The sequence below is a fragment of the Papio anubis genome, chromosome 8 (genome assembly GCF_008728515.1).
Source record: "Papio anubis isolate 15944 chromosome 8, Panubis1.0, whole genome shotgun sequence".
NCBI lineage: Eukaryota > Metazoa > Chordata > Mammalia > Primates > Cercopithecidae > Papio > Papio anubis.
This window is the reverse complement of record NC_044983.1, coordinates 106,004,691-106,028,768: the sequence shown is the minus strand read 5'-3', so window position 1 is coordinate 106,028,768 and position 24,078 is coordinate 106,004,691. Positions and strand designations below refer to the sequence as shown.

Below are 24,078 nucleotides of genomic sequence, written 5' to 3'. Positions count from 1 at the left end.
GATGTGTGAACTTTGAAAGTATGTGAACTATTAATCCTTATACCCAGGCATATCCTAAAAACCACCATCTTAACCATGTGGGGGTAATAGTGGTCATAGATTGATGCCACACCACCAAGAGATTTCATTTGGAGCTGGCCATTTAATACTAGTTTGCTGTACCCATTCAGTGGCCTGTCAATCAGCACTTTGTATTATAATGGTGTGGATACACCGTTCTTTGAATATCTATCTCATTGGTGCTATTGGGCTCTGTATCTTTGGTGCAATAGTTTTGTTCCCAACATAAAGGGATGAGATGACAAAACTAACCAAAAGGTGGGGTATGCCGGATAAAATCATCCTGGATTTGTGTTAATACTATCCCAAAATTGAGTTGTCATTTCAACTGGTGTAAAACCTGTGTGAAAGCTAACAAACTGGTTTATTTCACCAAAAAGCTCTTCCCATGCCCTTTGACTTAGTAAAGTCTTATTAATAGGCCAGTGATGCTGTAACATACCTGGATGTGCTTTGGTCGAGGAATAGGCTGAGGCGGATATCCAGGTCTGTGTGACTCAGTGAGTTTGGTGTGCAGGTGCACACTTCCACTTGTTACATAACCTGTTTGCATAAGTTCATACTTGACTCTGAGCCACTATTTTCTGTAAAATGTATAATTACCCTGCTAACACTGTGCTGGGTGGGGTGTGGTGGAGGGCGTCTCTTGGGACTTGGCTTGGCTCAACATGGCTTGACATGGTCATTGTGCTGTCGCGCAGAGAAACAGAGCGAGAGAGCCAAAGGTGTCTCTCTTGCAGACGAACAGAAGGGATCCTGGACACAGCTAGGTTTGTGCATACGCAAAGAGAGAAAGAGTTAAGCTGCTAACCCTGAAGGCAGGGGAGAGTCGGCCATGCAGCTGTAGGCGTGAGGGTGGGAGGAGCTGCAGAGTCTGAGCAGACAGCCGAGATAAAGGTGGACAGTGTGAGAAAGCTGTTGATGAGAGCTGCTGCTGAATAAAATAATCTTTCACCTGCCTACAGCCCCCCGAGTGTTCTTTCTGCTCACCCAACCACTCTCCTCGGACTACAGCATGAGCTGGACCTGGTCCTCAGGACCTGGCAGATGCACATTATCCTTAGTCATGCTAGTGTCAAGCACCAATGACTGTTTGTGAGAAGCTTAGAGATATTTCTAATATTCTATCCAATCATGTCATTGGAGTGGAGACACCCACCATGGTATGCCAGTACCTTAGGGAAGGGATATGAAGCTGAATATCTCACAGTTATTTTTCTGTAATCCATTGGCATAGTCCTGAGCCTATTGTAAGAAAAGGTCTGCTTTATGAACAACAGCTAGTGATAGCAGAAACAAAATACAAGAACTAGGGACCAAGAAAAGAAAAAAGAAATAAGATTTTGTACAAACTTATAAAAGACCTTCCCCCTATATTAATGATTATCAATATTACATATTTCTTATGAGATAGGCCTGGTCCACTTTCTTAGGAAAGTTAACAACTTCAGATGGCATATTGTTCTTGTTCTTGCTGACTGTGAAGAATTTTAATTATAGATCACTAGTTGGAGATGAAGTTCAAATTGACAGAGCAGCTTTCTTAAATAGGTGATGTGTATTCAGGAATCAATTCTTTTCCTTTTTCTTTTTCTTTTTTTTTTTTTTTTTCAGCTGGAGTTTCTCTCTTGTTGGCCAGGCTGGAGTGCAATGGCATGATCTCGGCTCACCTCAACCTCTGTCTCCTGGGTTCAAGCAATTCTCCTACCTCAGCCTCCCGAGTAGCTGGGATCACAGGGGTGTGCTACCATGCCCAGCCAATTTTGTATTTTTAGTAGAGATGCGGTTTCTCCATGTTGGTCAGGCTGGTCTTGAACTCCCGACCTCAGCTGATCCAACCACCTCGGCCTCCCAGAGTGCTGGGATTACAGGTGTAAGCCACTGCGACCAGTCAGGAATCCATTCTTTTACACTTAGTAGCAAAAGATTTGGCTAAAGGCACCTGATAATATTCCTTCCACCTTGATCGGAGAGTTTTTTGTTTGTTTGTTTGTTTTCAGTTCTATTTCTAATTGACAAAATCTCCCAGTTGAAGTCCATGGTCCTTGAGTATTCCATCTCTTGGGAGTCCATGTGGAAGAGTCTTTTACTAAATTACAGTTTTTAGTTAGCTATCTCATAAGGAAACTGCAATAATACAACATATTTCTTTTTAATATCATAGATTCACAATTTTGCGGAGCAATTTCACAGGTCTGTCTGTTATAATTTCAAATGGGTACAGTTAGTATTTATCAAAAGGAGGTGATTTTAAAATAACCAAAACCAATGGGAGAGCTATTGGCCAAAGAATTTTTAAAACCTCAGTTAATTTTGAGTTTTGATTACTTTGTGTGTTTCAATAATGTAGATGTCTAGGGGGAATAAGCCCAGTGAAAATTTTGGAGAATTAGCCAGATTTTGGATACTGACTACATTATTTGTCCAGTAAAATGCATACCTTTGTCACTCTTAAGTAATAGAGAAACACCACAGGTTGGAATAATTTTATATAAAAGAATGCCACTTACTGCTAAGGTTATTACTCTTCTGCATGGAAATGCTTCTGCCGAGTGACAAAACATACAAACCAATACTATAGCATATGGGTATGCTTGTGATGGCAGTAGCTGGATAAAATGTAATTGCCATACTTTGAAAGTATATCTGGTGAAAGAAAACAACCTTAAGAATTATGTGAAGTTTCCAGGGGTTATGTTTAAGGCAGATATGGTAGCAATCATTTACCTTATTAGCAAGGATAGGAGAAGGTTTCTAATAACACTACTTTTCCCAAGCAATCATCTTATCAGGGCTTCATTGAGTTAAAACACATACCGAGAAAGATAACTGTGATTTGATTGGAAGTATGAGTAGAGCATTTGTTCCGTATCATAGCCCAGTCTCAGAAGATTAAGTACCTGGTTTTGTTTCTCAGTTTTCTTATTGTTTCTGGGGCTGTAGATTGTGCTAATTTTATATCAAAATTGAGGGCTTCCTTAAAAGCTAAGATGGGTTGATTTTCTTCTTCAAATACATTTACAGCAGCCCTTTTGATATACTCTCTTTGAATTTATTTCTCTTGCTTTCTGGAGTGTCTGGCTTTGGCTTGGATACTTGATAATAGCTAATGATTGTGGTCATAGTATGACTTCCAATAATTCTAAAACAAAATGTCCAATTGTTATGGACTGACTAGAAGAGGTCAAAAATTATCTTTGTTTCCACAGCATTCCAAAGTCATAAGCTACTGTGAAAGCATACCTGGTCTCTGTATAAATATTAACCGTTACTCCTTTTGCCGATTGATAGACCCTAATTCATGCTATTAACTCGGCTCATTGGAGGCAAGGTTACTCTTGGAAGATAGGCAGTTTTTATTTCTCCAGTCAAAGATGTTATAGCATAACTTGCACAATAAATTCCAGATTCGTCCTTTAAGTGAGATCCATCTGTAAACTAAATAACATCAGCATTAGTAACAGGCATTTCTTTCAGGTCTATTCTAGGAGAAAGAAGCTGGTTGGTTAAGATCGTACAATCATGTGGTGTTTCATCTGAAGCCAGAGCCAGAAGAGTGGCAGAATTTAGATGATTACCTCTAGAGATTATAACATGGGGACCAGAGAGAAGAAAAAAATTATGAGACGCTATTATACTAACTGAATAATTTCGAATGCGGTGAGAGTTTAGAAGTACTTCCACAGAATGTGCCATGAAGAGAGTGAGGGGAGATCAACACCGCCATTTCTTCAGTTGCTCCTAATTACCGGGCAGTAGCTTTTGTTCCTCTCAGGCTAGGTGTCAATCCTTTATCCACAGGGCCCAGTTGTTGACTATAGTATCTACAAGTCTATTTTAATCTCCATGTTTTTGAGTCAGAACATCAAAGGCATCTCCCTGATTTTTACAAGCAAAAAATAAAAGTAAAATTTTGTAATTTGGATGTATTCACACTGGGGCACGTATAGGTCTTTTTAATTTCTTCCTGTGTTAACTGATTTTCCTCTGCTCATTCCAGAGGGTTTGGATAATCTTGTTTGAAAAGAGTATAGTAAGTCTCAAGTTTTAAGTATAAATTTGGAATCATATTTCTGTACTACCCTGCTAACACCAAAAATTCTCAGTTATTTCTTAGTTTTGGGGGTAGAGAAGGCCAATACTCATTTTAATCCATCTGGATTGATTAAAAGGCCTTTCTTTGATATTAGATGACTTAAATATCTTGTTTGTTTTTGACATAATTGAACTTTTTCTTTTGAGGCTTTGTGTTCATTTGAAGCTAATTGTTGTAACAAGTAAATTCTATCCTCTCCGGAGGCTTGCTTATTCTCTCACTGGTGAAGTAAATCATCTACATACTGCATCAAGGTAGATTCTTAGGAAATCAACATCCAAAAGGTTTGCTTTTTAGTATTTGTAAAAAATAATTTGGGCCCTCAGAATATCCTGGATGCATCAGTGTCCCTGTGTATTGTCTGTCTTTCCAGGTGAAGATGAAAATACATTGACTATCTGTATCCACAAGAATGGTAAAGAATGTAATACATAGGTCTATTCCAGTAAAGAACTTACCTCCTGTTGGAATAGCAGTAAACAACATATATCTGGTACTACTGGATGTTAAGGAATGGTTATCTTATTAATTTCAAAATCACCATTTACTATTTGGTTTTCTCATGGGGAAGATTGGAGTAATACTTGGGCTTGTACCAGTAATAATCAACCCTCTTTTTTAATAATTCAAAATTATACATCTTATCTTTCTAATGCCTCTGATCTTAAAAGGTATTGTTTAAGGTTCAGAAGTTTTGATATTTATTTGAATTGTAGTGTGTGTTAGGTCTGTGATAAAAATTTACTATTTTTTTTTCCTATGTGGCCTTGTTTACTAGACTTTAAACTTCTAGAAGGAAAGAAAGCTTCTTGTTCATCTTTTGATTCCCCACAGCACCTAGCACAATGGCTTCCTAAACTAGAAACTTAAAAATTACCTTTTAGAATAGATGATTGAAAAAGATATACATTGAATATTTAATATCAGAGAACTTGATTACATTGATTGCTTGATTATGTCTTAGTTTATAAATTGCTCATTTTTAAGACTAGTAATCTTCCATACAATAAAAAATCCTATGTAGTCATCATTAATAATATATATTTTTTAAATTTTAGAAGCAGTCTATTTAGAAAAATACTGCTTAATGGTATATGAACAATTTGAATTTGATAAAGTTTATTTTCTAAGACTTTTTTTTATACTTTGCAACTAATATAATGAGAAACTAAAAGTATTCTCGATAAACATAAGTCATAGGACTGTTGTCCTCATTAAAAAAAAAGCGGGGGGGGGGGTATGCAATTGTGTGGAAAAGTACTGATAAAATCCCATTCCAATTAAGATGATACAGATTTTACACTTTCAACAATATTCACAACAGGGACACTCAAGCTTCTTTAAGTACTAATTACTTCATAGAAAGATTTTGGAATTTTAAAAACAAAAAAGCGTAGATTTTTTGAGTCTTAATTACAGGCTTCAAGACTCACAAAGTGCATATCTGGAATTAAGGTAGATTCTTTATGATAATAAATATTCTTGTACTGTCACTCTGTGAAGTCTAGGGAAGTGCTCAGCTTGATTGAAGGCAAAGATGAGTCAAGCAATTAGGCAAGTTATCTAAAAGTAGAAGGGACTTGGATTTGATATTCACAAATGTACTCAAAAAAGAGATTTAACCCAAAACAACAACAACAAAAAAAATAGGAAGTAGATACATACCCTTGTCCAGAATTCAAATGAAGTCAAAATTCAAATGAAGACCAAAGAGAGTAATCTACGGGACATAGACTAATTTCTAAATGTGAAAAGCAATCAGGGAAAGGCCATGAGGAAAACATCAGAGATTCAGCTGTGTGATCATCCAGGGGAACTTGCAGAATATAGTCTCTGAGAAATAAATTTCTAAGTTAAAATGATGAAAAGTAAAAAGAAAATATTGATGGTAAATTGGTATTTCTCGGAATAGAACTGTCTCAATCACAATGAATAAGGGACAGAGCTGATTCAAAATTATGTGCCATAGCTGACTCATTAAGTGGTAATTAAGTTTACAACATCCATGTTAGAGAGACATGAGGAAGGATAGGCTCTCCTCTCACAAAAATCCAAAAGATATTAACTAGTGTGCCGTATGCCGATTAATTTATTTATCTAATTACCTAATTTTGATACCTTCATTATTACATATTAAAACTAAAGCTTCATGCTGACTATGGTAGTCTAGATTCTTCTGAAGCAAACAGTCCCCCTTATTAAGAACTAGGATCTTTGGACAATGTATCTCTCTCTTTAATACACACACACACACACACACACACACACACATTCCTGTTTGGAAGTTTAAGAAAGTTAAAATGGCAGGAAAGAATTGAAGGATCAAGGTGTAAGAGAGAAGAAAACTTCACAGATGTGAGCTTGAAATTTGGTGATGCATTTCCTATAAAGCAGTGGTCTTCAAAGTAGTGACCCCAAATAAGCAACATCAGCATTGTGTGCAGACTTAGTAATATAAACTAGTGGGCTGTACTCTGGATCTAACAAATCAGAAACTCTGAGGGTGGAGACCTGCAATCTATTCTTTAACGAACACTCCAGGTGACTCTGATCTACACCAAAGTTGGAGAATCACTATCCAGTAAGAATTTAATGATTACAAAGTTGGCATCATAAAATGCTTTTGGTAGGATCATCATGATGGGGGGATAAATTTAGGTTTTTCTCTAACAACAAAAAAAAGTGATATATCCAGAGGCACATGCAGAAATTCTTCATGATGTTAAGACAAAGACATATTTCTTAAACTGGAAACAAGGTGAACTAACAACGGAAAATGATAAATTGGACTACATTAAAATGTGCATCTTATGTTCATCAAAAAATACTACTAAGGGGAACAAAAATGAATCACAGAGTGGGGGGAAATATTTTTTATCACACATAATTAATAAACAGCTCACATTTGGAATATATTTTTAAACACTCCTATACATCCATGTAAAATAGACAATGTGAAATAAAAAAACGAACAAAAGATTTGAACAGGCACTTACAAAAGAAAATTACAATTTGGCCATACTGGAAAAGGGAAAAGTAATAGGTGAGCATTTGAGAGGCTCCTGTGGAACCATGAACACTAACTAGAAGTGACATCTAGCCTAAAAGTTGACATCTAGGCAGCAGTGAAGTAAAATAGGGGAATGAGGTAGGTCTGAGAAATATTTGCATAGGAGAGAATTGCTATCACAAGTCCTCAAGACAAAATAGAGAGTCCAGTGTATTGAGAAACTGAGACAAATTCAGCATTTCTGGGGTTTAATGTACACAATGGATGGTGTAGCCAAGAGATGATAATGGAGAGGAAAATAGTGGTACTGCTGCTTGTAGACGTAGGATAGTAGACGGTAAATAGAAGAGAGTAAGACGGTAGATAGGCAGACAAATTAAAGGGCTCTGGTCTTGATTCATGATAGATAGAAGAACTGCCTTCTGTGGAAGTGGCAAGTGGGAAGGAGAGATATAGTATAAATCTGAAAAACATGTGTGTGTGTGTGTGTGTGTACATATATAAATATGTAGGGGGCTTGATGAATGTTTGAAAGTAAGGGGTGATGAAGAAGGAGGAGACAAATTTAAACCCACGTTTCTGACTTGCACATTACAAAGATAGTGAGTCATTCACCAAGATAGTAAATCTAGAGGGGGGAAAAAAGTAGTTTTATTGTTTGCTTTTCTATTTTTTTAAGTATTAAATCAAATACATATCAACAGGTACAATATCAGAATTTTTGATATTTCTGGCAGTGATTAGTATAGGTATCTTTCTTTTTTATTTTCCCATAGGTTATTGGGATACAGGTGTTGTTTGGTTACATTCCTAAGTTATTTAGTGATAATTTGTGAGATTTCGGTGCACCCATCAACCAAGAAGTATACACTGAAATCCACGCTATTTGTGGTCTTTTATCCCTTGCCCCACTCCCATCCCTCCCCGCAAGTCCCCAGAACCCATTATATCATTCTTAATGCCTTTGCGTCCTCAGTGCTTAGTTCCCACATGTCAGTGAGAACATATAAAAAGGAATGAATTAACGGCATTCACAGTGACTTGGATGAGATTGGAGATCATTATTCTAAATGAAGTAACTATTTTTAATAGTTATTTATTTCATAGAGGATGAAATTGGTGAATTTTCTTTTTGAATATATTATCTATATGTTTCATTGTGCAGGAAGGAACATTTCAAAAGTAAAATTAAAAAAAAAAAAATTAAACATAACCAGGGAGGCTGAGGCGGATCACTTGATCTCAGGAGCACTAGGCTGCAGTGAGCCATGATCCCACTACTGCAGCCCAGCCTGGGCAACAGAGTGAGACTTCAGCTCAAAAAAAAAACAAAAAAAAAACACCAAGTTTATTATTCTAATAGCAGAAGTGCCAAATGACAAGGGGAATCACTGGAAAAATGCTTCCTAAGTTCACAGCTTAGAAGAATTCTCATTTGATCAAAGCAATTCATGTGTCTCAGATCATGGTTGAGACAAAGGGACGTACATTCTGTCCAACATGAATCTATGGCATGCATGTAGATGAAGGAAGAGGTAAAGAATTAGAGTCAACAGTTCACTATATCATAGTTAGAAACTTGCAAAATCTAAGAAAAACATAAACCAGGCACTAGGAAGAAGAGGAACAGGAAGGATCTCAATCAGGAACTCACGGAGAGAGTCTCATTGAGACACCATGCTGCTTACAAACTGGCTTGCCTCCTACTGGCTTCTGTGAATGTGTTATTCTAACAAGATTGAAACACACATCTCTAGTTTCAAGAGTGGGAGGTGGAGGTGTTATTAGCCTGACAGTTAATAATTGTACCTGGACCATAGTGTGAGGAGAATTAGTTCCCCAAAGAAAAAGAGATCCTACTTTGCCAAACGTATTTGAAATGTATGCTTGACTGATAAGAATAACTGATGTCCACTACAATTGCTTTGGATGTTTCAACATCCAGCTATATATTATTCTCATCAAAACGATCACATCTAGGTGTGACGTCAAGATCATCACTGATGATGAGAGAAATAGACATAGTATAAACAGATTGCAGATGAACTAACGAATTTATTCCCGAAGGGTCAAGGGAAAAGACAAACATGAAGACTGAAGGATTATTTTACAAGATAAGATTTTAGATATTGGAATAAGTACAGGACACGGAGAATTTTTAAATGTCATTGAGTCTTTGTTGCTTTTGGACTTTAGAAGCAATGGTGTCAACCTCTTTTCTGCCTACAGATGGAGTTACCAGGTCATTTTGGGAATATTCTCTTTACTAGTGGAAAAAATAAATAAATAAAAATTCCTTAGTTATGTAAATGTAGAAATAGAAGCAATTCCTGCCCTGAGGAATTGGTATAAAATGATCTTTTTACATTTCTTAAGGTTTAACAGTTTGTTTTCCTTTCCCTTAGTCTGCAGAATTCTGAAGACAGAGGTGTTGAACCTGTCTGGTTTAAGAATAGTAACCTATCCATATTGTGGCTATGTGATAATTTTGTATAAAAGTAACTTATGAAAAGTCAATTAAGGATTAGTGAGGCAGGCTTGGGAAACATTTAGAGAGTATCAGTGCTTATTTAAACACGTTATATCTTTCTAAAATTTTAAGACCAATATTGTCGACTCCAAACAGAGACTAAAATCTAGATTTCATGTCTCTTCGTGATCTGTGTGTCCATGTCTATTGAAGGATAGAAGACAGAGGATAAATGCAGGCATAAGCAGATAATTCCTTTCTCTCCTAAGGTTGTACCTAAAAGATCTGCCCTCCCCACCCCCTTAATTGTTGTATTTAACAAGTAATCACGAGTACTTACCTGGTGTTAAAACTTTATTAGATACTAAGAATACATCTATCAGGTGTGTGTTGTGGGGCGAGGAACAGGGTGTGCAGATAAAAGTTTCTGGCCCTTTGAAGGAAATTTGATTTTGGACATTGTAAGGCTGATATACTTATGAAACATCCAAATCAAAACATCAGTGTACAGTGGTGTTTGAAATGCATGAAGCTTTCATAGGAGGACTGCACAAATCCCATGCAATGGAAGGAAAAGGACCAAGACGGCAGAGGCACTTCCCTCAGCATGACTAAACTTTAGACAAAGCTTCTCTCTGCTTCTGAAGAAGACCTTCAATCATTTACATTAAAATACTTGTAAGTGTAAATTGTTTCTCTGTCATTTTGAGATATAAAACTTTTCAAAAACTACTGGCCAGTTTTACAAGCCAGAATTGTCTTTCTCATGGACCTGGGAGCCATGCCTTTGAGATGTTGTTATTAAGGAAGGTAGCCCAGTTTCTGCAGGCAAATAGGAGCCTAACTTAGGTGGGCTCCTTTCTCCAAGCTGTAAAACTACTTGTCATGAAGACAGGAGAAAATTTACTTTTCCCTTGGGTAAAGTCAATTAGCAGACACAGGTGGCCCCAAGACCCCCATCTCCCACTCCAGCTCTTAAAACTTCAGTCCTTTGTTTCAGACGAGTTAATTTCAGACTGAGTTCTTGCCTCTTGCCTACTACCATGGTCTTGAACGAAGGTTTTTTTTTTTTTTTTTTCTTTTCCTGATTAAATTTCTCTGGAGCAATTTTTGCTTTTAAAAGAGATTGTGTCTCTCTATAAACGAAGTGGTTTGTTCAGATAGATAAATGAGATCACAGTGAAAGATCACTAATCTTTTCTGAAGCAATTAAAGAAGTAAGCACTGACCTGATCAAGGACTTGAATAAGCACATGAATGCTAATGAGCTGCTAATTAACAACATAATCTCCGGATTTCATAGTACAGTCCTCTCTTGGCATTTATGGGAATTGGTTTCAGAACCTCAGGAAATCAAAATCCTGTGATGCTCAAGTCCCTGATATAAAATGGCATAGTATTTGCATATAACCTATGCACATTATCCCATATACTTATAATACCTAATGCAATGCCTACACATCATTCTCTTCACATAAACTCAGTACTTGGTGTGCAACAAATTCAAGTTTCACTTTTTGGAACTTGGTAAATTTTTTTTTTCCTAAATATTTTCAATCCATAGTTGGCTGAATACATAGATGCAGAACCCACAGATAGGGAGAGCTGACTGTACTTTGCAGTAACCATGTAAGGAGTTTAATATTAATCAGAGAAAATACATATGTCCTTTAGTATCAAGTCCAGAAAGAATCATTAACATGAATCAACACACAAAAGTTCGTGTTCAAAGTCTTTCAATTGATTATTAGAGAACCAGTAATTTTGAGAAAAGGAACTTGAAGGATATATATTTTATATCATGTCTCACTGATGCAAAAAAAATAAAATGATCTTAATATGTCCTTCAGGCTCTATCAGTTAGAAAGACACATCAAAATATGTGTGTACGTGTGTGTGTATTCAGCATCAAAATTAAAGAGGCATTTGCCATATTTGCTTTAGACCACGCTCTTTTTTTTATATTTATCATAATATGAGACAACAAAAACATTCGTGTTTTTCCTTCCTTTAATTTTTAAGTTAGATTAATGTAAGTATATCAAATGCTTGTTTTAATTTACATTTTTACAATTATTACTAAAGCTGAGCAACACTTTGTGAGCTATTGGCCATTCGATATTTTTGTCTGTGAATTACATTTCATATCTTTTCCCTATTTCTAGTGGATTGTTTTTCTGTTTGTTTTCTTGGTTTAGAAGAGTTGTTTGATTAAGCTGGGTTAAAACATTCCCCTCTTCCTATATTTCTACCTTGTTTATTGTGGTTTTTAATTTTAATGTGGAAAAAAATTCATTTCTTCTTTGTATGCTTTTTAAAATGTTATGGTTTATATTATTTATATCTTTTTGAATAAGCATTCTTTACTCCGAAGATACTTTTTTTGTTCTTATAAAACAGCATGGTCTTTTAAAGTTGTTACTTTGCTCAGTGAAAATTTGTGTGTATATAAAGCAAAAAGTAGGAATATATAACATTTTACATATGAATACTAATATTTTTATTGCCATTTAAAATAGCTTATTTCTACACAAATTCATATTACCACTTTTGTCACATAAAAGCTGTTCATATTACCTCGCTCATGTATTTGTTCATTCTGACACAATATGTTATTTTTATTAAATACAACTTTTTCATAAGTGCTGAAATTCATGAGTGGTTTCTTGCTCTTGTTTCTTCCATCTTATATTTCATAATTCCTTCTCCACTTCCTTTTTCTAATACCTTTTTCTTTAATTCTTTAAACGCAAGCCATATTTCCTTGAAAACTTCTCTTTCCATATACGTTCAAGACAAGCCTGGCCAACATGGTGAAACCTGTCTCTACTAAAAATACAAAAATTAACCGGGCGTGGTGACAGACACCTCTAATCCCAGCTACTCGGGAGGCTGAGGCGGTAGAATCTATTGAACCTGGGAGGCGAAGGTTGCAGTGAGTCGAGATCATGCCATTGCACTCCAGCCTGGGGGACAAGAGTGAGACTTTGTCTAAAAAAAAAAAAAAAAATCATATTTTCAAGTTTTATTTAAAAATCTCTTGAAATTAAATAATAAATTAATCTTGTGATAGTTGTCATAATTATGATCTTAAATATTCCCATTTATAACATCTTATATCTCTTATTTATTTCACTATTTTTACATATTTTTAAATACACTTTTAATATTCTCCCTAAAGATTTTGCCCTTCTTTGGTGAAACTAATTTTTTTTTCCCTTGTGGATGTTGTAATAAACTGCTTTTACAACAACTTTCAAAAATCTCTTTACTGCACTGACTATAAACTCTAGAATGATGTTGAATAGAACTGCTGATTTTAATGTTCTTAAATGTAACATGTTTTTTATTCTAAGCGATCACCATGAATTATGTTTGCTACAGATTTTTGTAAATGTTCTATTTCCAGCAAAAAAAAAGTACTTTTGTTTTCTAATTGGCAGAACAATCAAGTTCATGTAAGATTTGTCCCCTATGCCTCTGTCTGAATATCTTGACCACTCAGGCAGCTTATCTAGAAGACAAACCACTGATTTTTCTGTGTATAGACTTTCTGTCATTGGAACATAAAAGCCAGAAAATGTTGTGATTAATTAGTACATGTATTAAGTGAAAATTCTTCCCACCTAGGATTGTGCAGGTGGGTGGGCAAATACACCAACTAAATGTATGCCAATATCCTGTGTATGGCTGTCTAATTACTTTATTTCAGGAAGGGAAGTTCAAGAGCCTTCTGCTATAGGGAAGTATTTCAGCAAGCTGAAGTATTTCAGCAAGCAGAAATTGAGAAAGGAGAAGTGGCTGCTTATCAGCATGCTAAGCTTGTTGGAGACGCTTTCCCTGAGCAGATAAAACAATGGACTCAGCAGTTGCTATTCCTCAAACGGGATTTTGCTACTGGCCGTTAACCTCATTTCTTTTACACAAGAAAGATCTGAGATAACTGTCCACTTCTGTTTTGCAGTGTACAACAAGGGTGAAATATTGAAGAGCCTTGCTCAGTATGCAATTAATCTTAGCTCAATTTACAGAAATCGTGGGGTAACACAGAACAGAATGGTCACTCTGCTGGAGTGCAGTGTCAAGAATTGCAAAATGAGGAACAATTTTTACCAAAGAATTGAAGATTATAGTACACACTTTATTCTCTAGCTTACCAAGGGAGGTGCGGGTGTCTATTGGGGTATTAAGGTTGGAAAACAATGGAGTAGGGCAGGAAGGTACTTCCCAGAAATAAATTACCATCTTTAGAAGATCATAGGTTAAATACTAATGTCATCAACTGTAGTCAATTCAGACTGACCCAGACAGAAAATAATGTAGAAGTAGATTGAATAAAGGGCAGTATATTTAGCCATTTAGGCATTGAAAACACCTGTTTTTAACTCATTAGGGAGTAAGAAAGAAATAGAATAATCAGCAGTGAGTCACGGCTGGCAAGTGAGGAAGGTGATAGTCACCCATGGTTTGGGTCGAAAAACTTTTCTAAATCTTGAGACAGAAATTATCTAGAATTAAATTAAAAACACGATTGGTGATGTCCCCAAGCAATAGGAAAGAGGACCACTGTCAAAGACAAGGAGAAACACATTCTCAGCACCCCAAACAAGGATGACAAGGTTTGGAAAAATGTCTAGCCTTACTCATCTAGTTAAAACTAGAGAAAACATCAACTGTGAAAATCCTGGGTTGATTTCCATGTGCAATTTCTACTCTGGGGAAAGAAATCCTGAACCAAGACATACTGCTAGCCTTCTTGGGGATGGAAGATTATCCTTTTGAGAGAAAATATTACTGGGAATAAGAGTGTTGAGGGATGATAACTTGATTAACCTTTATTATCTTTTTAGTAATTTCTCAGCCACAATTGATTTTTACTCATTGTAATCCTTTCCATTAAGTCACAATATTGAATTATTTCAGGGTTAGGCTTTTACAATAAAGGTATAAACTTGAACCGCCCCCCCAGAATAGTGACTAATCAGCTTTATTCACTTTAAAATGTCAGTTTGAAATTACATTATAATAATAATAAAATTAAAAGTTCACTCTGTCGTCCAGGCTGGAGTGCAGTGGCACAATCTCTACTCACTGCAACTTCTGCCACCCAAGTTCAAGCGATTCTCCTGCCTTAACCTCCCGAATAGCTGGAATTACAGGCATGTGACACCATGTCCAGCTAATTTTTGTACTTTTTGTAGAGACGGGGTTTCCTCATGTTAGCCAAGCTGTTCTTGAACTCCTGACCTCATGTGATCCACCCGCATCGGCCTCCTAAAGTGCTGGGATTATAGGCAAGAGCCACTGAGCCCAGCCTTATTATTATTATTATTATTTTAATTTATATAAGTTGAGTTATTTTGATTTCAAAGATAAAGGAGTTGAAGGAATCAATACGTAAACCTGAAGGAATCAAATACAATTTTATTAATTCATTCAGTCGTTTATCCATATATGCACTAACAGATTCTTTCGTGAGAATCTCTTCTGTGCTAGGTTTTGGAAACACTGAGGATATAGCAATGAATACAATTAAATTTTTTTAAAAAAGCTCCCTCTTGGAGCTGACATTCTAGTTATAGTGAAAAGGGGAAGATTATCTGAGAAGGCAGCGTCATGCAGATACCTGAAGGAGGAGGGAATAAGCCATGGAACTCTCTGAAGGGAGACAATTGCAGAAAAGAAAAAGCAAAATCCATGAGACAGAAGCATACCAGGCATGTCTGTGGGATGGCAAGACCAGTGAAAGTAGATGGAAGGAAGCAAAGGGAAAGACTGGTAGGAAAGAGGTCAGAGGTGGAGAAAAACGGCAGTTTTCAGACTTGACTTTTATACTGAGTGAGGATAGAAAGACAGGGAAAGGATTTGAAAAAGGTTTCACTTGATAACACATGTATTATTAAATTGCCACACAAGCTTCTCTATTAAGAGTAGGCTATAGAAAATTGAGTGCAGAAGCAAGGAGCCTATCAGAGAGTGAAATAGTAATCCAGCTTTGAACTTTCCTGATATGCTCAGAATTAGTAATAGTAGTATATGTATGACAGGAATCGATTGCCTAAAAGATTGATTTAAAATAATATGTCTTTAAGACAAATCTTATGAAATTTCATTAATATCTTACATTAAATACATGTTTTCTAAGATTTTCAGACTGCTGTTTGCAATTTATCAGTCTATTTCTGCATCATTACTATAATGTGCCATAGTATTTAGTTGACTGTTATGATGTATTTACTATCAGAAAGAGTCACTTCATTAACTTTTTCTTTTTTCTTTTTTTTTTCGTGATGGAGTTTTGCCCCTGTTGTCCAAGCTGGAGTTCAACGGCGCGACCTTGGCCCACTGCAACCTCCGCCTCCCGGGTTCACGTGATTCTCCTGCCTCAGCTTCCCAAGTAGCTGGGATTACAGCCATGCCACCACGCTCGACTAACTTTTTGTATTTTTAGTAGAAATGGAGTTTCACCATATTAGCCAGGCTGGTCTCGAACTCCTGACCTCAGGCGATCTGCCCAACTACACCTCCCAAAGTGCTGGGATTACAGGTGTGAGTCACCGCTCTGGACCACTAACTATTTTTCATAATTTGTCTGTTAAGATTAAAAAAATTTTCATAATTTGCTCCTTTAAGTTTAAAAATATGTAGTTGAATTTTGTCACGTGCCTTTTTTTGAGTATTTTGTGGATTATACATATGGAATTTCCACAAGCAAAACCATACTTAAGATTTTGGATTGAAATACACTTAGCTATCAGTATTCTTCTATCTACTTTTTAATTTTACATGGCAGTATTTTGCTTATAATTTTAATGCCATCTATAAATGGTGCAGTTAGAAACACTTATATTCTTTGCTGTTATTCAAGTTTGATAATATCATATGAATCCTAAGGTAAATTTGGAATTTTTATTTTTTCATCTTAATATTGGTTGGAGCAGGAGATTATCTAATTAATTTTATTTAGTAATTTGTTTTTTCTGCTTCGATTCTCTAGAATTCCATTTTATCCTGATATTTAAATAACCAAATACATTATATTTAAGCAAATTAATTTTACTAATTTACTTTAAGTTATTAAAACAATTACTAATGCAATTATGTATAAATGAGCATGCCTTGGAGATATTGTAGGTTCAGTTACAGACCACCCTAATAAAGCTAATATAGCAACAATCCAGTCACATGCATTTTTTGATTTTCCAGTAGAGTTAAAAGACTATATTGTAGTCTAGTAAATGTATAAGAGCATTATGTCTAAAAAATGTGCATATCTCAATTTAAAAAAATCCTTTATGGCTAAAAAATACTATAGTAATCTGAGTCTCTAACGAGTCATAATCATTTTGCTGGTGGAGGGTCTTTCCTTCATGTTAGTGACTGCTTATTTATCATGGTGGAGGCTGTCGAAGGTTGAAGTGGTTGTGGTAATTTCTTAAAATAAGACAACAATGGAGTTTGCCTCATCCATTGACCCTTCCTTTCACAAAAGATTTCTTTGTAGCATGTGATGCTGTTTGATAGCATTTGACAAACAGTAGAATTTATTTCAAAATTAGAGTCAACCTTCTCAAACCCTGCTGTTGCTTTTTGAACTAAGTCAGTGTAATGTTCTAAATCTTTGATGTCATTTCAACAATGTTCACAGCGTCTTCACCAGGAGTAGAGTCTATCTCAAAGAAACACTTTCTTTGCTCATTCATAAGAAACAACTTTGCATCCATTTAAGCTTTATAATGACAGTGCAGCAACTCAGTCACATTTTCAGGCTCTACTTCTAGTTCTAGTTTCCTTCCTATTTCCAGCACATCTGCAGTTACTTCCCCCACTGAAGTCTTGAACCCCTCAAAGTCATCCTGTTAATGTTGAGATATTGACCTCCTCTCATGAATCACAGATGTTCTTAATGGCATCTAGACTAGCGAATCCTTGCCAGAAGGTTTTCCACTTACTTTGCTCAGATCCATCGGATGAGTTACTATTTATGGCAGTGATTGCCTTATGAAAATTATTTCTTAAATATTGTCTTGAAACGTGAAATTATTACTCGATGCATGGTCTGCAGAATAGATATTGTGCTAGCAGACTTGATAATAAGAATAGTTATTTCAAAAATAGGCTTCAAATGTTTAGTAACCATGTTGTTAATAGATGTGCTGTCATCCAGGCTCTGTTGTTTCATTTATAGAGCACAGGCAGAGTAGATGTAGCATAATTCTTGAGGGCCCTAAGATTTTCAAAATGGTAAATGACCAGTGGCCTCAACTTGATGTCACCAGCTGCATTAATCCCTAACAAAAGAGTCAGCCTGTCTTTTGAAGCTTTGAAGACAGGCATTGACTCTTCACTATCTATGAAAGTCCTAGTGGCATCTTCTTCACATAGAAGACAATTGAAAATGTCTTGAAAATCTGTTGTTGAGTATAGCCCCCTTCATCAATTATCTTAGCTAGATCTATTGGATAACTTGCTGTCACTTCTACATCTGCAACTGCTGCTTCATATGGCACTTTTATGCTGTGGAGACTTTGTTTTTAAAGCTCATGAACTAACCTCTGCAAGCTTCAAACTTTTCTTCTGTATTTTCCTCATGTTTCTCAATCTTCATATAATTAAAGAAAGTTAGGTCTTTGCTCTAGATTAGGCTTTGGTTTCAGGAATTTTGTGGCTGGTTTGATCATCTATCCAGATAACTAAAACTTTCTCCATATAAGTAATAAGGCTCATTCTCTTTCTTTATCATTCATATGTTCACTGGAGCATCACCTTTAATTTCCTTCAGAACTTTTTCTTTGCATTCACAACTCTGTTTTCAGCATGTCTTCCTCACTAAACTCAATCATTTCTAGCTTTTGATTTAAAGTGAGAGATGTACAACTCTTCCTTGCACTTGAAGAGTTAGAGGTCATTGTAAGGTTATTAGTAGGCCTAATTTTAATATTGTTATGTCTCATGGAATAGGAAGGCCCAAGGAGAGAGAGAGTGGCCAGCTGGTTGGTGGAGCAGTCAGAACACACACACTATTTATCAATTATTTTACCTTCTTACATGGTGTGTTTGCCTCAAGACAATTACAGTAGTAACATCAAGATCACTAATCACAAGTTACCACAACAGATATAATTATAAGAAAAAAGTCTTAAAGATTGCAAGAGTTATCAAAATGTGACACAGTGACACTAAGTGGACTCATGCTGGTGGAAAAATTGTGCTGATAGACTTACTCAACACGGGGTGCCACAAATCCTCAATTTATTTAAAAAATGCAGTATCTGTGAAGTGCAATAAAGTGAAATACAGTAAAATATGATATGGCTGTATACATGTGCACACATACACACACACACACACACACATACATGTATGTCTCTTGGGTCATTTTCTTTAGATTATCACATTCAGTGAAATTCTAAATGTTGTATTTTTAACATTTATTTGTAATTTACCCACAAAATAACTTTTAAATTTTAATTTCTCCTTTATTTATTCTCTTCTATACTTTAGGAACTAAAATTATCTCTGTTTGATTTTCATTCTTTGTCAGCCATATGTATTTCTTTAAAATTACTTTTATCTTTGTCAAAAAATTTCTTTCCATTCTCAGAAATTTTCATGTCAATAATTTGATTTTCAGATATGTCTATTCTGAAACTCGGTATGTCTATTTAATTGTTCATTTATCATTTCTATTATTATTAATACTCTAATGGTGCCATTTAGTAATGAATTAATTAGCTTATACATGTAATTGTGTATACTGTTTTTTCATGACATAATACTAGCTTGTGTTTTTACCTTTGTAAAACTTCATCAAGTTTTGATGAAATATGAATCAAGTTTCTTGATGTATGAATCATTTGCTGGAGAAAATGTCTTCTATTTCCTTAGGCATGCTTGCTTCCTGAATGTTTCTTTATTTTTGTTGTTGTTGTTGTAATAATTTTTACACAACATAATCTTCTTATTCATCCTTTAACTTTCTTATGATATCTCTACCTTCTCTTAATCTAAATATATTGTACCTAATTTTTTATGAAATCCCTGCCTACTATGCCAGAACTCAGTTTTTCTTTCACTTTAATGATATGGTTTAGTGGGGTGATAATGATTGTTTGGATCTTATTTACTGTTCTTCCTGTTTAGTTGCTCAAATCCTATGCCAGAAAATATGCCCATCATTCCCCTATTAACATTTAATAACAATATTAATATTGAACACTGAAAATAGGTGAAGCTAGACACAATTGTTATATTCACTTTTATTATCACTCCCAGTGGGTATTCTAGATGCAAAGAACCACTGCAAAGTCTACAACACATGATTCACTGAGGAGGAGGCTTTTCTTATATCTTCTTCCCTGGAAGCAAGCTAAGCATTGAGCCTTTGTTCACCCACACACCCTAGAGAGAGTATAAGTTCATAAGAATCAAAAGATATCTTTGGATAAAACACAAGAAATTTGATGTTTTCTGCTTAATATACTTACAATTTTATGATTTCATATATTCTTCCCCTTGTACTTTAATGTCTTCCTTACCCTACTATACCAGTAATTTGCAATGTCAAAGAAGAGGGGCCAATATCAGGAGACATCTGTAATTGTTCCATCTGAAAGGAAGATGCTATTGGCCTCTGATGGGTTGAAGTCACTGACACTGCTAAACATCCTGTAATAAACAGGACAGCCCCCCACGACAAAGAATTATCTGCTTCAAAATATTAATAGTGCTGAGGTTCAGAAAATGTTTTAGATCAGCCTGTTTCTTTTGCTCTAAGTTTCCACTTGATCTTCTTTGTCTTGTATTTTATATACTCCTTGGTTGCTGTCTGCCAGAAATTTTGTTATCAAATATTATGCCTAACATTATTCTTTTCTTGGTAATGGCTGGCAACTCTTGTCTTGAAGAACTCTTATTAATGTCAGTAGTCACTTTCCCAATATAAGGAAGTAAGTACAAAGAATATTTGAGATGTAAAATAGATTAACAGAATTATTTTAAGGCATTTTTATAATTCATATTCATTATAAGTTTTCATGGAAAACTAAAAGGATCACACAATGTAATTATCTATTTAACTAGCTAGGAACAATATTTATAGTTAACCCTAAGAATATTTAAGGCCAGTAGTAATTTACATTTTCTACTTTTATTATCACTCCCATGTATATTCCAGATGCAAGAGGTAAAATGAAAGGGCAAAGCACATATGTATTTAGCATTATTTATGAACTATTAATTTACTGGAAGTGTAAGGATATATAAACCTTACTACCCCCATCTCCAAGATTTCACAATAAACTGGGGAAAATATCAACATGTATAATCTATTCAAAAGGAATATCATATAGATGATATTTAAGGCCATGAGGCTAGATAAAACCTAGGGAAAAAATTAGAGGCTAAAAACCTGTATAGGCTAAAGGACAGAGCTTTGGACTCTCCAACACTTAGAGGTTGGTAAAATGAGAAACATAAACTCTAGACTATAAAAAAAAATTAAAAAGTATTTAAACAAGTAAAAAATGTTGGAGAAAATCTAGAGGGGAATGATATCCTAGAAGCTAAATGAATAGCTTGTTTCAAGAAGAGAGAAAACAAGTACTTCAAATATGGCTGACACATCAAACAAGACAAGACTAAGAGATGACCATTCAATGTAACAAAGCATAGGTCTTTTGTGATTTTGTTGAAAACAATTTTAGAGGATGGTGGTCATTAAAACCTGATTCTAGTGGATTCAAGACAGAATGGGGAAGGACAGGAATTTGGAGACTATGAGTTTAGAAACTATTTCAGGATGAATGTTTCTAAAAAGAAGGCAAGAAGTGGGTCATTGCTGAAAGGGTACTGAGAACAACAAAGCTTTTTGTTTGTAAGATTGCTTAAATAAAATGCTTACAAACAAACAAAAAGCTTACAAACAAAACTTTTTGTTTGTAAGATTGCTTAAATAAAATGAGAGAAATAATGATCATATACTTTGTGAAATGATCCAATATAGAAGGAATGTTTGATGATGCAATCAAAAGATTGGATAATTGCTAACACCCTCTTCTTTAGTTAGGTATGAATAGGCAACCAGATCTAGTACTCATCTGTAGGGACTGGCTTATCTAGGATTGGGGAAGCCCTATGCGCATACAGGGAAACCAAGTGTATCGTATAATCTTGATTGACATTGAGACCAGTCAGTTGGGTTGTGAGGTTTTCTCAACCAAGTTAGTTGTGCCAGTAAAGGTATACAGAAGGCAGAAAATTGAATATAACAATGATTTTTAATTTGCCTACTGACTTTAAAGAAAAAAGCAAAAATAAGAGAGCAGCAAAGAAATTGAGAGTTGTTCCAAAAAAAAAGTGATTAAGAATGATTATAATGTTAATGGTAGCATACTGCAGAGAATGCTGGGCAAAATGAACTTAATTTTAAGTTTCAGAAGAGACATCCTTAGCAAGAGACAGACTCTAACTTCACGTTTCATTATGGACAGTTGAAGAATAAAAACCAGATTCTTAAGAAGGCATTTAAAGAGGTAGGTCAGGACAAAACAAGATTTGGAAAATAGAGACCAGACAAATCAAAAAACAAAAATATGAGGGTCTAGAGGTTTACTTTTTTAACAATACCTGTGGCAAGTTTGGAAGTATCAAGAAAACCAAGCAAATCCAAACGTCTGTAAAATTGAAAAAATAAAGATTTAACAATGTGCTATGGGAGCAAAAGGCAAAATAAAATTACTTATGGAGTGGAAGAATCATGGGGAAAAGTAGCTTGAGTTATATCTTAAAGAAAGTACAGAATGATAGCAACAGGCAAATAAGACATTCATTCTCTCTCTCTCTCTCTCTCTCTGTCTCTCTCTCGGTGTCTCCTCTTTCTCTTTTATTATCTGCCAAGCTAAATAGTTGGAGTACAAATTCAAAGATGTTATTGGCAAAGAAAACAACGTAAATATAGAATTACTACCCTAAATTAAAATATTCACTTTTGCTATCCTACATTTACTTTCCATCATTGTCAGGTGAAAAACAAACTATAATAAATATATATTTCATGTTAAGAATATGCAATTTGACTTATAATTATTAAATGTACTCATTCTATCAGAATAGCTTGATTATGCCTTAAAAACAAACTCGACAATTTCAGTGGCTTAAAACAACCACATTTGTTTTTTCCTCAAGCAATGTCCACTGCAAGTCTAAGCAACTTTCCACGGGCAGCTGGGGGTTGTGTTTCCACATCAACAGTACTTCTGCTTTTATCACAGGAGGAGAGCAGACTGGAGAACTGGATGCCAACTAAATGCTTCCAAATGTAAGTGATACACATTTCTGATTATATCATTACCCACTGGAGGTCAAATGCTTATGTTTAACTTCAAGAAGGTGAGGAAATACAAATATCTTGGGTTCTTTTAAACACAAGAAAACAGGATATTGGTGACTTGTAGATATGCCTGACTAAACATATGTTATGATGTTTCTTTTATTTCTGTCTTTTTATTATGATGGAGATTGATAATAATTCTCTAAATGTCTCAGCAAATTTATTTTGTCTAAATTAATGGCAATATAGTTCAAACATAAGATCTATGTTTGTTTCTTGAATCTATTGTTAACTTTCTTGATAGAACAAAATACACAAGTCAGATATATCTGCACCCCTGTGTTCATGGCAGCACTATTCACAATATCCATGTTATGAATTCAACCTAAATGTTCATCAAGAAATGAATGGAAAAAAAAAAAAGAAAACTCATATATATACACAATGGAATACTATTCAGCCTTAAAAAGAAATTCTGTCATTTGAAAAAATATTGATAAGTGAAATAAGACAAACACTGTATGTTTTGGCTTGCCTGTGGCATCTAAAGCTTATGAAAGCAGAGAGTAGAAAGGTGGTTACCAGAGGTTAGGAAGATAGGGATAATGGGAAGATGATAGCTGAAGGGTGAAAATTCTTAGGAGAAATGTTTGATATTTTTTTTCTTTTCTTTTGAGATCAATCCCACACTTTGGTGAATATACCTAATAATTGAGTATTGAACATTTACATTTCACTGAGAATAAATTTCAAAAATTTGTATCACAAAATTATTAAACATTTGAGGTGAGGCATACGTCATTTATCTTGATTTAACGATTTCACAGTGTATAAAACAATTATAATACTGTTTTTAAATCTATAATTTGTCAATAAAAGTCATACTAACCAAGAAGATACATTTCAAAAATAGTTTAAAATGTGTGAGTTAACTTATTTGAATTCCACATATTCATGTTCTTCAGAAAACTAATCATAATGCATTCTTTTTTTTTTTTTTTTTTTTTTTTTTGAGACGGTGTCTCGTGGCTCTGTCGCCCAGGCTGGAGTGCAGTGGCGCGATCTCAGCTCACTGCAAGCTCCGCCTCCCGGGTTCAAGCCATTCTCCTGCC

General features: G+C 35.1%; 1 long non-coding RNA gene across 3 annotated transcripts in view; it reads left to right on the top strand.

The window, feature by feature from the left end:
- Nucleotides 1-20,741: 20,741 nt before the first annotated feature.
- The window catches only part of LOC108587339, a 79,620-nt gene continuing 76,283 nt past the window's right edge, over nt 20,742-24,078 (top strand). Inside the window, exon 1 of one of the 3 annotated variants that reach the window (XR_002523939.2) lies at nt 20,742-22,954. This is a non-coding gene — a long non-coding RNA (uncharacterized LOC108587339). The remainder of the gene's footprint in view (nt 22,955-24,078) is intronic. The other 2 variants (XR_004185905.1, XR_002523938.2) reach the window with 2 other exon arrangements.